At 30.7% G+C, this 17,615-nt stretch overlaps 1 protein-coding gene across 1 annotated transcript in view; it reads right to left on the reverse strand.

Annotated features, from left to right (window-relative positions):
• LRP1B (LDL receptor related protein 1B) overlaps positions 1-17,615 on the reverse strand; it is a gene marked incomplete at its 5' end in the record, with an annotated part of 1,521,642 nt that overhangs the window by 1,078,058 nt on the left and 425,969 nt on the right. The window lies entirely within an intron of this gene.

Raw genomic sequence — 17,615 nt, forward strand, 5'->3', positions numbered from 1 at the left:
GATTTTTAAAATTTGTTCTTAACATTAGCACAGATTTTCATTCAACTTGGCAAACATGTTCTAATCATCTATTATTCTGAGCACAGGGAACTATTAAATGAACAAAATATGTTCTTAGACAAGATCATGGATTAGAAGCCCATGTCTAAGTTACTATAAAATAGTATAGAAGGAAAAGCCCTTGGATATTGACGTTTTTAGTTAAATTCCCAGAAATGCCAATTATTAATTGTGACCTTGGGTAAATCATATAATCTTTCTTGCATTTAATAAGTACCCAATAAGTGTTCTTTTCTAGCTACCTTTTCCCCTCTTTCTTTCTACTATCCCTTCTTATCTTCATCTATTGATCTATTATCCTAAATATTCAAGATTCTAAATCTGAATATTAAGAAAAATCTTAATATAGCTACCTTCATAACATTGACTCCCGGTAAGAGTTGTTATCTCTACTATATGACAGTGATTTCTGAAGAGATCACAATTAACAAGGGAAAAATAATGAACTTCAGGAAGTAATTGGTAACTGGATATATTAGTTTAAAAAATGCTATTTTCATCTCTTTTCTAATTAGGTCACAACAAAATAATTTTTGAAGAATGTGTCCAGGACATCTTCAGAGATGGCAGTATATGAGGACAGATATTTAGTTATCTTGGAAAAGTTAAGCAGAACTCACCACTCGAAGGTCACTGAGACAATATATAAACAAATGTATTAACCAGACCAATACCCTTTACAAAGAACATAGAAGTCTTACTGAGTATTTACACACAAAAAAGCATTATTTATGTAAAGCTTGCACAGCAAGAGGATCTTTTTAGGGGCCTTCAAAGAGAACCATTAATTAAAATATAGTGGCACAATGACAAAATGTTAACACTTTGACAATTTGAAATATAGATATTCTTATAGAACTAGGGAATGTGTTTTCACATGGTTGTTTTATTAGCTTTATTTCCTAATAATGGCTAGAGGAAAAAGTCTGAGAATATGAGAATATGGAGAAATGGAAATGCATACTTCAGGGCATGAGAAAATATTGTCGAACCTGGTGGCAACATTTACTATCCCAGTAGAAATAGCTTCCACTCAAGTAATGTGCAATCAGCCCTCCTACTATGAATGACAAATACTGAAAAAAAAAATAAGTAGAAAGGTGAAAACCCATAACAATAATCTTAGAAAATATCTAGGTCTCATAAACATTAATTCTAGAGCAGAAATCTTTAATAAGATCACAAGAAACTGAATTAGCAGAGCTGAGCCACATTCTGTATTTAATCACTGGTAGCAAAATAGAAAAATAGAACTTTTTAAATAACTCATTTTCCTCTTATTATTGGAATGTCTTCTGGGGGTATTCCGCAAGTCCCACTGGAAACTTATTTGTTGTTAGGGAAGATTAATGATGTGTGGTAAAATTTTTATTTCATATTTGTATGTCTTATTAGAGTGTTGATATACTTAGAGCAAGCACCACCATGCACTAAACAAACAGAACAGATAAATAAATCCGGTCTTGTGACCATCTGTCCACCAATCTGCCATCTATAAGAATTATTGCTCTTTATTTCATATCAGCGTATTATTTTTCAAATACAACATTCTTAAGAATTGTCAGTTTTTTAAATTACGTTTAATGGATGGATGATAGGATAATGGTAGTAATGCAACCAACAACAGATTGGTTTATAGCCTTATATTGTGCATGTAAGTTAAATTAAAAATTAAAAGCCAGAACCTCAGGCCAGACCCTAAACTGACAAACAAAGGAAGCTATAATTCCAAGTAGCTAGTATTATAAAATGTATTCTACTTCCTAGAATTTTACCTGAATTGGTAATTAATATGGATTTTGGAGAAACTTTCATAATACTATTGACCTTGAATACCACTACCCTTTCTTAGATACTCTTCATATATCTTGTTCAGGTTATTTTCTGGGGCACACTGAAGGAGATATTTGTCATACTTTTCTGAAGTATATTTATATTTTATATTTTAAGCCCTTTTTCTATGTTCAGAGAATTTCCCATATTATCAGGAAGAATACTCGTCATAATATATAGCCTGAAAGTTACAGCTATGCATTTGCCAAATCTCTTGTAGCAGAACATAAGCATATCTTTTGGAAATTGTCATTTAGGTACAACCACCTCAAACTCTGGATCAAAAGCTAGTTCTGTGAAGAAGTAGGGAGAGCATGGATTCCATTCTGGCAAGAGTTATGTTATTTGAGGCAGATACACCTGGCTTCCAAAGATTACAACGGTAGCAGTCCATTGGTTTGTCCTTGATGGCAGAAAGCAGTGTCTAGTGCTGGTGATGCAAACTGTGTGTGTCCCTGTGGTAACAGTGATAAATCTTCAGGGGATCAGCTCTGCGGTATGATTTGAGGCATTGTTTGCAGCTGCATGATCTTCAAGCATGATTCTCTGGTCCTCTTAGAAATACTTGGAGATACCACGTGTACTTTTAATAATTTTTCTGTTGAAATTATCCAGAATTGTTTCAGTTGGCTTTCAAGTAAAAACTGTGAATGATATTAAAGCTGACTGCAGTGATTAATGAGAATTTCAGTTTGTCTCACTTTGAGAAGCAGGTGAAAATATGTTAAGTACGAATAGATACATTCTATATGTACAGGGAAAAGTCTGTGTAGGGCCAGAGGGATGGACAGTGGCAGATATTCTAGTTTGCAGTCAAAACAGCTATTTCTTTGTTCTACACCCGACCCCAAAGTTTTTTTTCTCATAATCATAACCCATCTTCAAATACAGAGGTTAAAAACACCAAATATTAATATTTGCTTTACCAGCCTCCTTTTCAGTGGCATGGTGAGAAATAATCATTTGGCCCAATCCAAAAGAATTAGACATGATGGGAAATATGTCTTCACCTTTTCGTAAAGCTTTTCCTCCTTAGTAGAAAGAGGCCTTTGAGAAGAAATATCTGTTGTCTTTGCCCAGTTACTTTTGTTTAAAATGTGATTCCTGAAACTACAGCCACCATCTTAAAACTGTAAGTCAAACCTGAGAAACAAGCCATGAATAAATCCTGAAACCACACTGCTTTCAGAATCATGATACTGAGAAATGACAAATACCCTACAGTATAACAGAGTTTTGTGTATCTTGTAACTTGCAGCTGAAAACAATGTTAAATGATATTCACAGACAACAAAGAAATTCACTAAGCAATGGAGACTAACTAAATGGGGATTTATGAACTATTTGTATCATTGAGATGTAATCAGCACATGAATAGCTCATGAACATGTAAATATATTTTTAGTACTACAAATGAAAGCAATGGGTAGAAAATATTGTCCCAGCTGAACAAGAGAATGAAGAACTCTTTCTAACAGTACACATTACAATAGTACACATTACAATTCCCATATGTAAAACTCAAAGTCCCAAGTCATTCTTTGCCAAGTACAAAATGTATGCCTGTTGAAGAAAAATAATCCTCTTCTAGAAAAGTTCTTCAAAGCCACAATTGTACAGAGTACTTCACTGATTTTTTTCCTTTCAGAGTGTATCGTTTTATACTTTTAAATGGGATATCAACTCATTTTCAGAAAGCAAACTTATGTCACTTAAAATGAATATAAAGTTGAAGAAACCAGTAATAAACTTATATCTTATTCCAAACATTCAGAGTTAGACCCTTAAGTGTTTATTTGATATAGAGAATTAATTTTAAAGGTATTAGATGAGCTGAAAATATAATCAAAAAAGTGAAAATAACTTCAAGATTTGTAATTACAGGAAGGCACTATCACCGTGAAGTTTGAAGGTATAGAAAAAGCAGTAATGATGGGATAATGAAGCTCAGCTAGAGCCTCAGCGGCATTTCTGGTCCGGTTGGACTATGAAGGAGCAGTTATCTGTGGCTGGAGCCATGGAGAAAATGCAGCTGCTGCTGGAGTGGCCAACTAATAAAAGGGAAGAGGGGAAATACTCTGGCTTTTCTCTTCCTCTTGCCCTCTAATCTTTCTTCTGTCCTCTCATCTGCCTCTCTACTGGCCAACTCTAACCAGAAGGTGGGTGACAAGTTAATTTCTTTGTCTATTTTTATATCGGATTGTTGGCTCTGTAGAAGTACTTTGGTCACTACTCTGTTCTTAGAATTAGAAGTGTGACTGACATAGCACGCAGGAGGTATTTCTTGAAAGAATAAATATAATTTTCTGTAGAATTTCATAATCTTTCCTTCTTTGATAGGGAAGATAGACCAAAATAATGATGACAATCAGAAGGTTTGCATAAACACATACATGTTAAAAATTGCAGTCTACAAATGTATATGTTATATTCTCAAGTAAAACACTTTAAAAAATTGATAAAATAATTGCTCACAAAGGAAACATATTTATATTCCAAAATATAGAACTATATAAGCCATGAGTTCTGATTTAATTATTAATTAATAATTAGAAAGTTCAATTCCATTTCAAAAGTTTTAAAAATGGTATATTATGAAAAACAAATCTATGACTACAAATGATTCAGAAAATAATGAAACGCGAATAGTAGTTTATGGCATGTGGTCAAAATTGTATTCAAAGGCAAATACAGAGTCTAAATACTTTCATGATAAAAAATAAAGATAAGAAATGGGTTAAACTTGACCAACTCGAGAAAATAGAAACAAATCAAACCTAGAAAAACTAATAAGAATAAATTAATAAAGACAAACATGAAAATCAATAAAAAAGAAAAACCATGGAATTGCTAGATAATCTAAAAACTATTAAAAATACACACAGAGAAATTTTATCAAAATAATAATAGAAATGATAGAATGAGAATGTACATATGCCTACATGTATGAAAGGAGAAAACCTTATTTTCATAAATGCTATGCACAAAATAAATTATTTACTAGGAAAGGTAAAGTGTCAAATTGAGTCTAATATTAATATATCATTTAAATACATCAATATCCATGAGAAAAGTGTAAAGAATTAATTACTTCTAAATAAGTCACAGGCCTTTAGCTGCAGGGCTTAAGCAGTGGGTACTGGTAGCCAAGTATGAAGAGAAATAACAATTTTAAGACTGTGTGGTTTGGAAGTACAGGAAGACATAAATATATAAGACTTAGAAATATAGGAAGACTCAGATACACAAAACAAGATCAGTAATAAGTATATAGAACAGTAATAAGTATACTATTGTAGAAAATTATTATATATTATTATATTAATACATGTTAAAGTAATTATATATTATTATAAAAAACAGTAATAAGTATCAATATATAGAACATTTGGCCTTGGATAATAATATTCCTTATGACTCTATAACAGATTATTACTTCAAGAAAGGCTATAGAAATATATATATGCATATATATTTATAAACAAAAATGTATATATTTAGCAAACTCAAACTGTAACAATTTTAATTATCTCAGACTACTGCTTGCACAGATTTACATAAGAATATTATACTTAATGAGCCAGTTTTATTAAAAAGAAAACGTCTAGAATACTAGATCCTCTGTTTGATACTGCCCTCACCAAAAATGGAACAAAATATTGTGTGGTAACAAAAAAAAAAAATTGCATATTCAATATTTTTTTCATTTCAAAAGCAATACATTAGTTTGTCTTTCAAAGCATGATTAAAAATGAAAATTATGTTTTTGCTTATTTCATTTAGTTTTTGAATGAATACAGATATTGCTTAGTATTTTTGCAACATTCATGGGTGTATTAGGATCAGGAGTTAAATTTAAATGACCTTAAAGAGTGTTCTCAGTGGAAAATAAAGGAAGAAGAGTAAATTGAGACATTTTAGATTGCTAGAATACAAATTGTAAATATTTTCCACTCATTCATTTTTTTCCTCCCTTAAAAAAAAAGTATTTAAGGCTACAGCTTGTTATTAATAAGTGCAGTTTAAGTTCACTGAAATAAAACACTTCGGGCAGAGTATCAAAAATTATGCAAAAGAAATATATTTACATGTACAGATGTCCACATGTATATATTTCATTTTTTCTACTAGGTGTATATCTGCCAATTTTTCTCTCTCTAGCAATATAAGTAGAAAAATATAGACTGTCAATTTGAAGTAGACTGGGCTATTCTAGAAAAAGTAAAGAATATACTACATACCAGCCAAACTGAGTGATGTTTCTGGTCATTCAGATTTGTCCAGGTTGCAATAATAGATTAATGAAGCAAACCTTATCTCTTATTTTTTAGAAAATGGAGATTTTGACTATACTTATTACATAACAATGAGATGGCAATGAGGCATAATGCGAAGTAGAAAGCAATTTATTCACCAAGATATGATGGACGCAAAAACAGAGGGGAGGAACTCGGAGAGGAATGAGAGGCAGGAAAAAGGGTGGGAATAAGTAGGAGACTACATTGAAATGCAACTTCATTTTATGCAAAATTGAAAATCATTTAGAAATTTCAAAACAACAAAACTATCCTCAAAATTAAGTATTAATTATATACTCTCCTAGCTGTAGATGGAATTACTGATAAACTGTTCTTATGCCATTGACACAAAGTAGTTCCACTTTAGCTTCCTGTAATTCTTAATTTGTCTGAATTAGTTTCAAATTAAGCAATATTAAATTATTTGAGTTGAGATATTGATTCTTTGTCAAAGAATATTAATATTCTGAATTTAATGTATCAACTAGACTCTCCACTGTGATTCCGATTTTTGGCTGTATATAGTTGCCAGTTCATTTAAGGATAGGCCCTTAAGCAAGATTAAAGCAACAAGAGTCCCTGCCACTCATCTTTGACTCCTTATGAGATAAATCTGTTGATCATATACATTGGAGAACTGTCTTTCATTCAGATTCAATTTGGTAACAGTAATTTAGAGATTTTTAGCAGCAGTATTAGCTCAGTATTACACGTCATGGTTTAATTTGGAGGGTAATAACACACACAAAAAATTTTAACATACAAAAAAGGGGAACATACCAATGATAGTGGCATAATATTACTCTGATAATTATTGCATATTATTACATATTGCATAATATTATTATACATAATACTAGTCTGTGATAACTTGAAATTTTTCACAGTGTAAATGGATATGTGTTCTGTTTATTTTATTAAGTATACCTATGTAGAAATAAATTATAACTATTTCTTTATATCTTTGTAGGTAAGAAAGTATACATAGAGAGGTTTAGGAATATGACAAATTTTAAAAATTATGAAATAGAATAATAGGTTATTTCGGCAAGTGTGTGAAAACATATCCATTTTTTTTGTCTGATTTTGTAAATAATTTTTAGACTGTCATCCTAATAGATTTTTTTGTTGTTTTTCTTGCTGTTTCTAATATGTATTTCCTTTATATTTTAGTTATACATCCAGAACACACAGACAAAAATTCCTTCACCCGCTAACTCCAAGCATAAGTGACAGAATTTACTCATTTGAACATGATTCTTCTTAGGAAACTATTCTACGTAACATTAGGGTGCTATATTTACTCTTTTCATTAATTAAAAAAGAGATACTCCATTCCCTTTCTGCCACCTTTCAACACATTTAATACCTACGTGGCACACTTAGTGACATTTAAAAACAAGATCCCTGCTATGAAAATAATTTTGTAACTTTTATAATTTATGGTTTATTTATTTAAAGAATGAAGTAAATATTAAATAATTATAATATTAGGTAATATTTAGGGCCACTAAGCTCTATGGACTAAATTTTGAGCAACTGTAGCAGACAAGGCTTTAGTGATTATTAGTACATTGGCTCCGACCTGAAAAAGTGACTCTTCTAGAATAATATGGATCAATATGAGATACAGAAGAACAGCTCATGACAATTAGGGCAATGGAAGAGGATAAATATCCAAATCAGGACCAGGAGTGAAATACTTTGGCTCCAAGCTAAGACATTCATTCTACTCAGTACTGGAAGTTCAAGTCAAAATTATCCTGCAGGCATACTTGTATATCCTTTGTGAATTGATACTTGTGTATAAATATATATGTATGACAGTATACAGTGTGGATATAAATGTAGCTTTCCAAATTAATATCTAATTTATTCCTCAAGGTGAGTTTAGTGTTTCTCCACTTTTATTATTTTCTTCTTTTTAAAAACCCCTCAAGACAAAAAGAAAAATACATACTCCAGGTAATGTAAAGGTGATATAACTGAACCTCACTGTCAAAATGCTTAGTCAGTGTATCAAAATTCAGGATGGGATGGAAATGAAAATATCAGAATGGTGTTCAAAGAAGGACAGCTCCCTGGAGGAAGTTCTGTGCAGCTCTCTGTAGTGTCTGCAAATACTGTGGTAAGCATATTTAAATATCCCTTTCACTTGTTATACAGCAAGAAAAGACTAGGGTGATTTACTGAAAGAAGGTAAAACTTTGGACAGATCCAAATACACAAGTATATAAATATATAGTATATTTTAAAATTGTGTTTCCTTAGCAAATGAAGCAATGTAAAAGCATTAAACCGAAATATAAAAATATCAAGTCTTTTATACTCTGAATTTTTAGAAGTCGTTATAATAAGTACCTTCAAAAATGGACACTTTGAGTGAATAAAGCATGTAATTTAATTGATATTAAGATGATTATCTGGAAAGCTGTTACATTAGATAAAGGATGCTAAAAAGTAGGCTACTCATAACTCAATCTCATGTTAATTTTTAATTTTAAAACAAGATACAAAAATATATGAAAATTTCATTACTAGCATTTATTAGAAATGTGATACTAAAATAAATGACAACTTCAGCTACAACAGAGATATTCCGAAGGTTTGTTCTACATAAAGATGCACCTAGTTGATACCTTCCACATGTACAAAACTTATCCTTTATTCGTGTTTTGAAACAATTTTTAAATACATGTTTTCTTAGTCTTTTTAAGAAATGATAACTATTTCTATCCTTTCTATCAGACTAGTTTTTTTTTTTTTACTTCTTCCTTGTCTAAAATGTAAAAATCATATTAACATATTTAAAGAAGATATGCTGCTATACACATATATAAGTTCTATTCAAAAAATTATCACTTTCAGGAGTGAGTTCCTTAGTGAAAAAAATATTGTGAAATAAATTGGTTTAAAATGTTTTACAAACTATGGAGATTATAAACACTCAAAAGTACAACATATCTAAATGTGCTGCACTATTGGAAATCATATCCTTTTCCTTAGCATTATTTATCATTTTTAAAGTAATTATCTCAGTGCTTGAGGTACTTGTTAGTTGTAGGTAGGGAGTTTTCCTCTTTTAAGCCTCCAAGATACCTTTTAATACCCTGCAAAATAAATAATCTGGAGTTACCAGAAGAAGAATGGTCTAAGTCTTTTAGTAAGGTCTATTTGACCATAGTCTTTATAGACTCTTTTTACATGATATAACTTTTAAAAATGTTTATCATTCATTTCATTCCATTTCATCACTCAATTGTCACTTTTAGTTCAGTAAGAGCAAGTCCAGAAGCACTCTATCCTTTCACTTATTCTGCCACCTTCACACCCTCACACAAGTTTCTGACCTGGGAAGGGGTATTTTTCAGATACATTTAACCATCCTACTAAACTGAGATATATTAAGAGATGAAGATTTAATGGCTTCCAGGAGCCAAATCAATTCTGTATTTCTTGTGTAGAATGCTTAAAGTTCCTATTTAGAATCTAAGAACAAAGAAGGGGAATGTTTTTAATTGAATATACACCTTCTCTGACTTTCCATGAGTTCTTTGTTGAGCATTTTATAGTCACACTGGCAAAAATTCCTTCTTTAATATACCTGTTTGTATGATCTGCTTGATCAATATTTAAATTTGTTTTGGCTCCATTAATAGAAAAAAAAAAAAAAAAAACCTTCTATCCCCTTCCCTAAAAGATGAACACATATATTTAGTTTACACTTTGGTTGGTAATGATGAGATGCATTGCATTCTGGGAAGAACAGTATAAACAGGTGCATGGGGCATTAGGATGGCATCTGTAAGTAGCCAACAGATGGACACGGCAGTGGGAGAGGACCACCAGGTAATCAGCAGATGGACACAGCAGAAGAAAGGCAATTCCACGTGAGCACTGAGTGACTAAACCAGCAGTAAAACTTTGCCACTTGGCATATGGTAGGATGCTCATTGCATCAGCTGGAATTTGTACTATGAAGTTTTTGGCCAAGTCAGGAAGAGAGATTTCTAAAATCTGCATGTGACATTTGGTTCAAAATTCAGCAATATTTTCACAGATAATATTGCAAATTCTGCCTTAACAAGTTGGGTTACTCTTCTTTTGGGTTCACAAAAGGTTTTGGCACTTCATACTCACATAATAATTGTGAAACTGGGGTCAAGAGCCATCCAATGTACCATTAGACAGAAAGCCAAAGTGAATCTTTTAAAGCATCCACTGACATTAACAGGAAAAAAAAAAAAAGTAATTATGTGTTTCATTTTGGCATGTATCTAATGGAAGTGTTGACTCATCCATTCAAAATAAAAGCTTGGGGGAAATGTCAATACTTTATTAGATGAACTACCAGCAGCTTAATCTTCCTGGCACAGAACTGATTATTTCAGTCCCAAGCATAATTTTTATAAATTGCCCAAATCAAAAAAGTTCAAATTGTGTAACCCAAATTTAGAGTCCTCCACAATCTGGTGCCAAAGCATCTTCGGGTCTTTATATCCTGTAACTGCTTTGTACAAGCTCTAGAGTTGTTGCTTTTTCCCAAATATGGCATCCATGTTTGTCTCTTCAGCCAGCCAGGACTCACCACCCACTTCTGCCCAATATTAACTATTCTTCAAAACCCAGTTCAAATATTTTAAATGAATATCTCTTGAGTCTCCCAATTCTCATTGCAGTATCTATAAATTTTCTTAATGGCATATAACATGATATTTGTTACTGCAATTAAAAAAAAATGTTTTGTTTCTGTTAGTAAATCAAATTCCTTCAGGAATTTTTAATTCAGGCCTAGCACAGAGTCTTAAGCATAGTATGTGTTCAATATATATTTGATAGATAAATTTCAGAGAATATTCTGAGCATATATTCAGAGTAACTGAGAAGTTTTTAAAAGGTGATACCATTTAATATTTTTATATCTAATCAATAACTCAAATTTATATACACTACCAAACGTAAAATAGATAGCTAGTGGGAAGCAGCCGCATAGCACAGGGAGATCAGCTCGGTGCTTTGTGACCACCTAGAGGGGTGGGAGGGAGGGAGATGCAAGAGGGAAGAGATATGGGAACATATGTATATGTATAACTGATTCACTTTGTTATAAAGCAGAAACTAACAAACCATTGTAAAGCAATTATACTCCAATAAAGATGTTAAAAAAAAAAACTCAAATTAATCTAACACAATACTAATAGAGGTATTTTAGCTACTTCCTTAAGACTTGTTTTACACACACTTTTTGTATAAGGTGGTGCTTATAAAACATTGGAGAATACTTAAAACATTTTTTTAAATTGTCTTGAAAATATTTCCTCTAATTTTAATTTATTAAAATGTATGTTCTATAAATAAATGTTTTCTAAACAAAGATAACTTCAGCATATATTCTTTTCAAATAATGATAAACTTTAAGAAGGTAGAATCCAATTGCTAGGGCTTTTTGGACACAATTTGATTTGCCTCTCTATACCATACATCTACCTCATCCAGCACGCAGTCCTTAGCATGATACAAGTTCAAGGGAGAGTACTCTTCTGTATATAATGATCAGAATGTCTGTAAAGATTTATACTACAATAAGTTACTTGTGAAAATAAGTTATTTGTAGAAAAACTCACATAATCTCCAGCTATTGAAAAATACAGCAGTTAGATCTCTTATTAGTCTTAAATTCAAATAATCATTATTATGAGTAGGATAAACATGAATGCACTGATTATTATTTCTCTAATATTTTCCTTCTGTTTTTCACACTACAGCAACAAATTTATTCTATAGATGTATTTCAAAATTAGAGATTATTCAGTCATTTTTGTGGTTCTAGACTCTCCAGTACATGTAGATATAAGAAAATAATCTTCCTAAATTAAAAGTGCAAGGAGTTGCTTACATCTATTAATATTTGGATCTTCCCTTTCAGATAACTAAAGTGAGATACACAAATCACATAATAGCACAATTTATGCCTGTGATCTGAAATCTCATATTTATCATAAATTATACAGTTGGAATAAACACAAGAATTAAGCTTTCATATACAAATGTTGCCTAATTTCTTCTGGAGCATCCTTCAATTCAAGGGGTTAAATAAATCTATTTTGTTTACACAGTCCTGAAGATACTATTTGAATGTTTAATCAATCTCAATGATACTAGCTAACTGGAAACTAGCCATTAATTTCAGATAGTGAGATTCCAGTTTGCATTTTCAAATATTTAATTTGAAAACAAGATTAGAACTCTACCATTTATCCCATCCTCTGTTCCTGACCTTTTTTTTCCTCTCAAAATCTGTCATATTATAATTTCCTTCTATTACAGATTTGACCATTATTACATAAAGATCTCCTTACTTGAGAAAAATCTTCAAGATGAAGAACAAAACAAATTCTGTTCTCAGAATTCCTTATTTTACTGTTTAACCGTCAATTTAGGAAAAAGTGAATCCTCACTACGACTAAGGAGACGATATAGTTCGCTATGTGAAAATACTGGGTCATTTCTCTCAATCTCTGTCAAAAATTTAAACTCAATCTTTGGTATCCTATTACAACAGACATTTGGTTGATTCGTCTTTTAATTCAATTAAAAATACTGCATCTTGAAGATGATAGGAGAAGGGAATAACTGATGAGTTCTAAAGGTCATAGAAGAGTTGACTGGCTTTCTTGTTGGTGTGTGATTATGCACTTACCTGAGCCTTTATAAAATGTCCAGAAGCTAAAAATAAAAACAACTACTGTTGTTTCTCTTAGTCATTAATAAAACATGTAATAGAATGCTGGAATTGCAGAAAATTTTGGACTTTTGGTAGTCAAACTCCTTTAGTTAAAGTTAATGCTAAGTGAGTTTCAAAAAATCACACAGCTTGTTAGTAGCAAATAAAAACCATACATAATTTAGACAAACAATAAAAATTAAGATTTAAACTAGGCATAAAAATTTCTCATAATAAGAAGCCAGACTGATATGGTTAAATTTCCCACTTTCAATGGTAGCACTTTTTTTTTAATTTTTAAAGTATTTTGGTATGTATTTTTAGGCATTTGAAATGAATTTTCCTAACCATCAATGCCTATTTATAAACTTCATTGAATACAAGTATGAAATGGTTGGAAAATGCAAGAATGTATTTAGCAAAGAAAAATATCCTCTTGTCAAAACAGAGCATCATACAACAAGAATACCAATGTAGTTTTAATAACAATTCTAGAACTGTTTCATACCAACACTGGTATAAAAGCTTCACTACAACGCAGCTTATCTAAATGTTTATACTTCACTACGCCATTAAACACGGATTTTTATCTCTTTATAGATTCTTTAGTTTGTTACTAAATCATTAACACTTCAAATTAAAAAAAATTCAGGTTTTTGCAGCTGGAAAAATGTAAGATTAAAATAATTACTTCAGGATATTTAATGTAATCTAAAATAAAGTGGGAAAGTCAGTTAATCAAAGCACAAATTATAGAACGTCTCAAACCACTCATCAAGGTCTCTTGTTTATAGTGTGCATATCTGTGATTAATTTGTGAATGTCTGAGATGCGGGAATTTACACATGGTGTTGGAGACAAGGTCTGACTGAAAATGTACTGTACTACTTGAAGGGGGAAAGGAAAAAAACAAAAAAGCATAAAGCACTGAAAAAATAAATTGCAGAAGAGGAGGATGCATAAAGAGGGTAAGCATTTATCAAACATGTTGTAGTACAAAGGGGAAAAGTTCCTTGTTGGTGGAGAAGTTCCTGGGCTTTTTTGTACTATGCATAGATCATGTCAAGGTAGAAAATATCACAGATAAATATTGCATTGTATAATATAGTAGTTTGAATACAAATAAGGGAGAGATTTTAAATGTCAATGCATTATGGATATCTCACATGTGGCTTTTATTCTAATTAGTTTTGCTGATTTTAAGCTTGAAAATGATACCCAGGCTGCTAGTTGCTGAAATGATGATACCCTACTACAGTTGTGATTTCTTATAAAACATTCAATTCAGATCTTCAAGTTCTAAACTAGAAAATTGTACACATCAATTTAGAAAGTTATTATGTAAGAATAGGTATGAATATGACAATTATTTAGAATATGACAATTATTTAGAATATGACAATTATTTTAACTGAAATATTCTTAATTATTTAAAGTATAGTTGTGGTATTAAAAATATTGCTATATAGAATTTTTTTCTCTAAAACTTAGCAAAATTACGTATTTCAACTACAATGCATCTTCATTTGCTGGAAATAAATTTTTTTTCAAGTAATACAGAGAAATATTATGCTGATTTTAAGAAGACTGTATGCAAAGTGCTTAGTAATATAATTATCATTACGTTGTTGATTTATTCTCCAGACTCCAGCAGTATCAATCGGTGTCATTTAGGAACCACAAACCAAAATAAACATCAGTACCAACACCCATGCCACTCATAAGGTGAACAAAACAAAACAAAACAAACTCTCCAAGTAGGAGCAAAGGTTATGTAAACTATATTTAAGATCTAAATTAAAATATATTTAATTTCACATAGGCCATTTCCTTTGAGTGAATACTGCCTCTAACCAAGATAGAAAATTTGCTATGAAAGACTACTACCTAATTTTCAGACATTAACATTGAAAAAAAGATAATATAACTGAAATAATAACACTAAAATTCAAGATACATGTTGTCTTCAAAAATGAATCCATTTTTTCACAGTTTCAGAAATAGTGAATTGAAGGGTCCAAAATATTATATATCATGTAGGAGTCAATGTAGAATTTTTTAAATTTAAAATTTTTGTCTCAAATTTTACCTTTCTTCACACAAGGTTTTATGCTTTATTTTCCATTTATTCACTTTTAGACTTCTACTACATTACTACCATCATAATCAAACAGTTTTACAACTCTTCCAAGATATATTAGAGTATGAGCTACTTGTGATCTGTTTGTGGATACAAAAGGTTTCTACAACATGCAGGATAAGTTTTAAGGATTCCATTTCAAAATATTTGAAGTCTGATGTAAAAAAATAAACTGAATAGGCAAATTGAATACATAACTTTAAATGTAGAAAAATAAAAATCCATACATTATTTCCAAAGAATTAAAAATTATAAAGAATTACCTTGATGTTCATATTAGTAAAACTAAATTGCTTAAATCATAGAACTAGAAAAAAATTAAAACCTTATCAATTGAACCTTACCACTTCCTACATTAATCAAACTAGATAATGAATATCTATATATTCTTAAATTATGACATGTAATCTCAATATAAGGAATTGAAAATAAAAAATAAAGTCTCTAAACCATTTTATTTACATCAAATTTTCTAAAGGGGTGTTTTAAGATTATCTTATTTTGTCCAACTGGGTTCATATTAGGTTTTGAACGCTTGAAAAGAGTCTAGGTCTTTCATTTATTCAACATATTTCTTTAAATCTCCAGGAAATATAAATATGTGTGTGTGTGTGTCCAAAGAAGGATCTCCTTTTCTAGAGAAATTTTAGGAAATGTGCATACTTTACAAGCATGTAATAGGCAAGTCTTTTAAAGATGTACCTGTGAAAATATATAGTAGCCTTCAATGACCTGATTTCTTTTATGTAAACAAAATCCCTTATTTTTACTTTGCACTTCCCTTCTTTTTACTCATGGATTGTCCTGCTGGACAGTAGTTTTAAGACAGGATCTAATTTATTTTGCTAAACCAAGACTTGAAGAGTGCAATATCCACTCCAACTCTTTAGTTATCCTCAGATCTCTTTTTAAAATACCTAAAAACATATAATCCATCCAGATAAAAAAAATTCTGTGTTGGATATGTAACATAAGGAAAAATGCGTAATTGAATTTCAATTCATATTTTTAAATTTGAAAGATTTGCTAGCTTATTATCCACTACAAACTCTTTGAGATGTAATAATCTAATTATTGGATATAACAAAACATTTCATATCTTTTAATTTCCTTTCATAGAACATTACATTTCCTATATTTATAATGAACTGCATTTTAATATAATCAATAAGCTTGTAACAGGGACATTTTAAGAAATATCTTTGTACTACCATACCACTAAACTATATAAAGCTCCACCAAACCAGAAATATCTTTTAGAAATTAGGACAATATGTGCTTTCACTAAATGGTTACTTTGTTTAACTTTTTTGTTTTTATTTCTCTTCTTCCCCCCCCCAACCCCGCAGTGATGAAAATTATGCAACTGACCACACATCTTTCTGGTTTTTACTCTCACGAAATTCTTAATCTAAAGCTGCATTTTGGGACCTTAACTCCTAGTCTTATATTGTTCCCAATTCCGGAACCTTCAGCGGAATAAAAAATATAAACAAACAACTCATAGAAATAATTTGTCTTTATTAAACTCATCTATTTGTTTCTTACCAGTGTGTTGAAGTTACTGTGAGTGCCAGTCAATCTTCAAGTGGACTGACCAAACATTTGATTTCACTAAAAAGACCATTTTTCTTTTCATATATTCCCCAATTTAACCCTTCTAAAATTACTGTGTTTGCATATTTTTAAAACTGCTCTTTGAGTTGTAATTTAAGTTATGAATGTGAAACAAATCAAGTTTCAAAACCAAATCTTGTGGATTAATACTGGTTTTGCTTTTTTAAATTAACAATGATTCAGAAACAACTGCTCTCTATGCATATATTTCTATGTAGCTGTAAGAACATAAAAGACTGTGTATTGTCTACCAATGCTATTCATCAAAACTTTCAGAGATGAAGAAAATGTCCTATATATATGCTATCCCACATGGAAGCCACTAGCCACATATGACTAAATGAGCTTTTGAAATATAGCTAGCATGACTGAAGAAAATAATTTTAATTTTAGTTAATTTTAGTTAATTTAACTGCATTTACAGTAATATGTGGTTAGTAGATACAATAATGGACAGCATAGGGCTAGACTAATGCTTTCCAAAACCATTCTGATCATGACACCCTATTAGCATATGAGTGTATTTATTTATAAACTAACTTACTAGGTATAGTATAAAATGTAAACAAAAAGATACTACAATTTTGAAATAAAGATGAAATAAACATTGTCTTTAAACTGTATTACAAATTATGATAGTTTCATGTTCTCATTGGCTAGTATTTTTGAAGATATAATATAAACACAGAATAATAAATTACATCTCCAATAACAAATGTAAGGGTGTGCACTAGATAGTATTCTTAAGAGTCTTTAATTTTTGGCTAATTTTTTGTCAGATCCTATTAAACTGTCACTTGTGATTGTCACTCTACAAGAGTAATGAGGTGCTCATATGAGGAACAGGTGAGATGTCAGCTCTGTAATTTATTGCTAGCCATGGGTATATTTATTGATATTATAGTGAATCAATTATTAAGCTAAATATTAGGATCTGTAAATT

This window comes from Eubalaena glacialis, chromosome 1, assembly GCF_028564815.1.
Source record: "Eubalaena glacialis isolate mEubGla1 chromosome 1, mEubGla1.1.hap2.+ XY, whole genome shotgun sequence".
Classification (NCBI taxonomy): Eukaryota; Metazoa; Chordata; class Mammalia; order Artiodactyla; family Balaenidae; genus Eubalaena; species Eubalaena glacialis.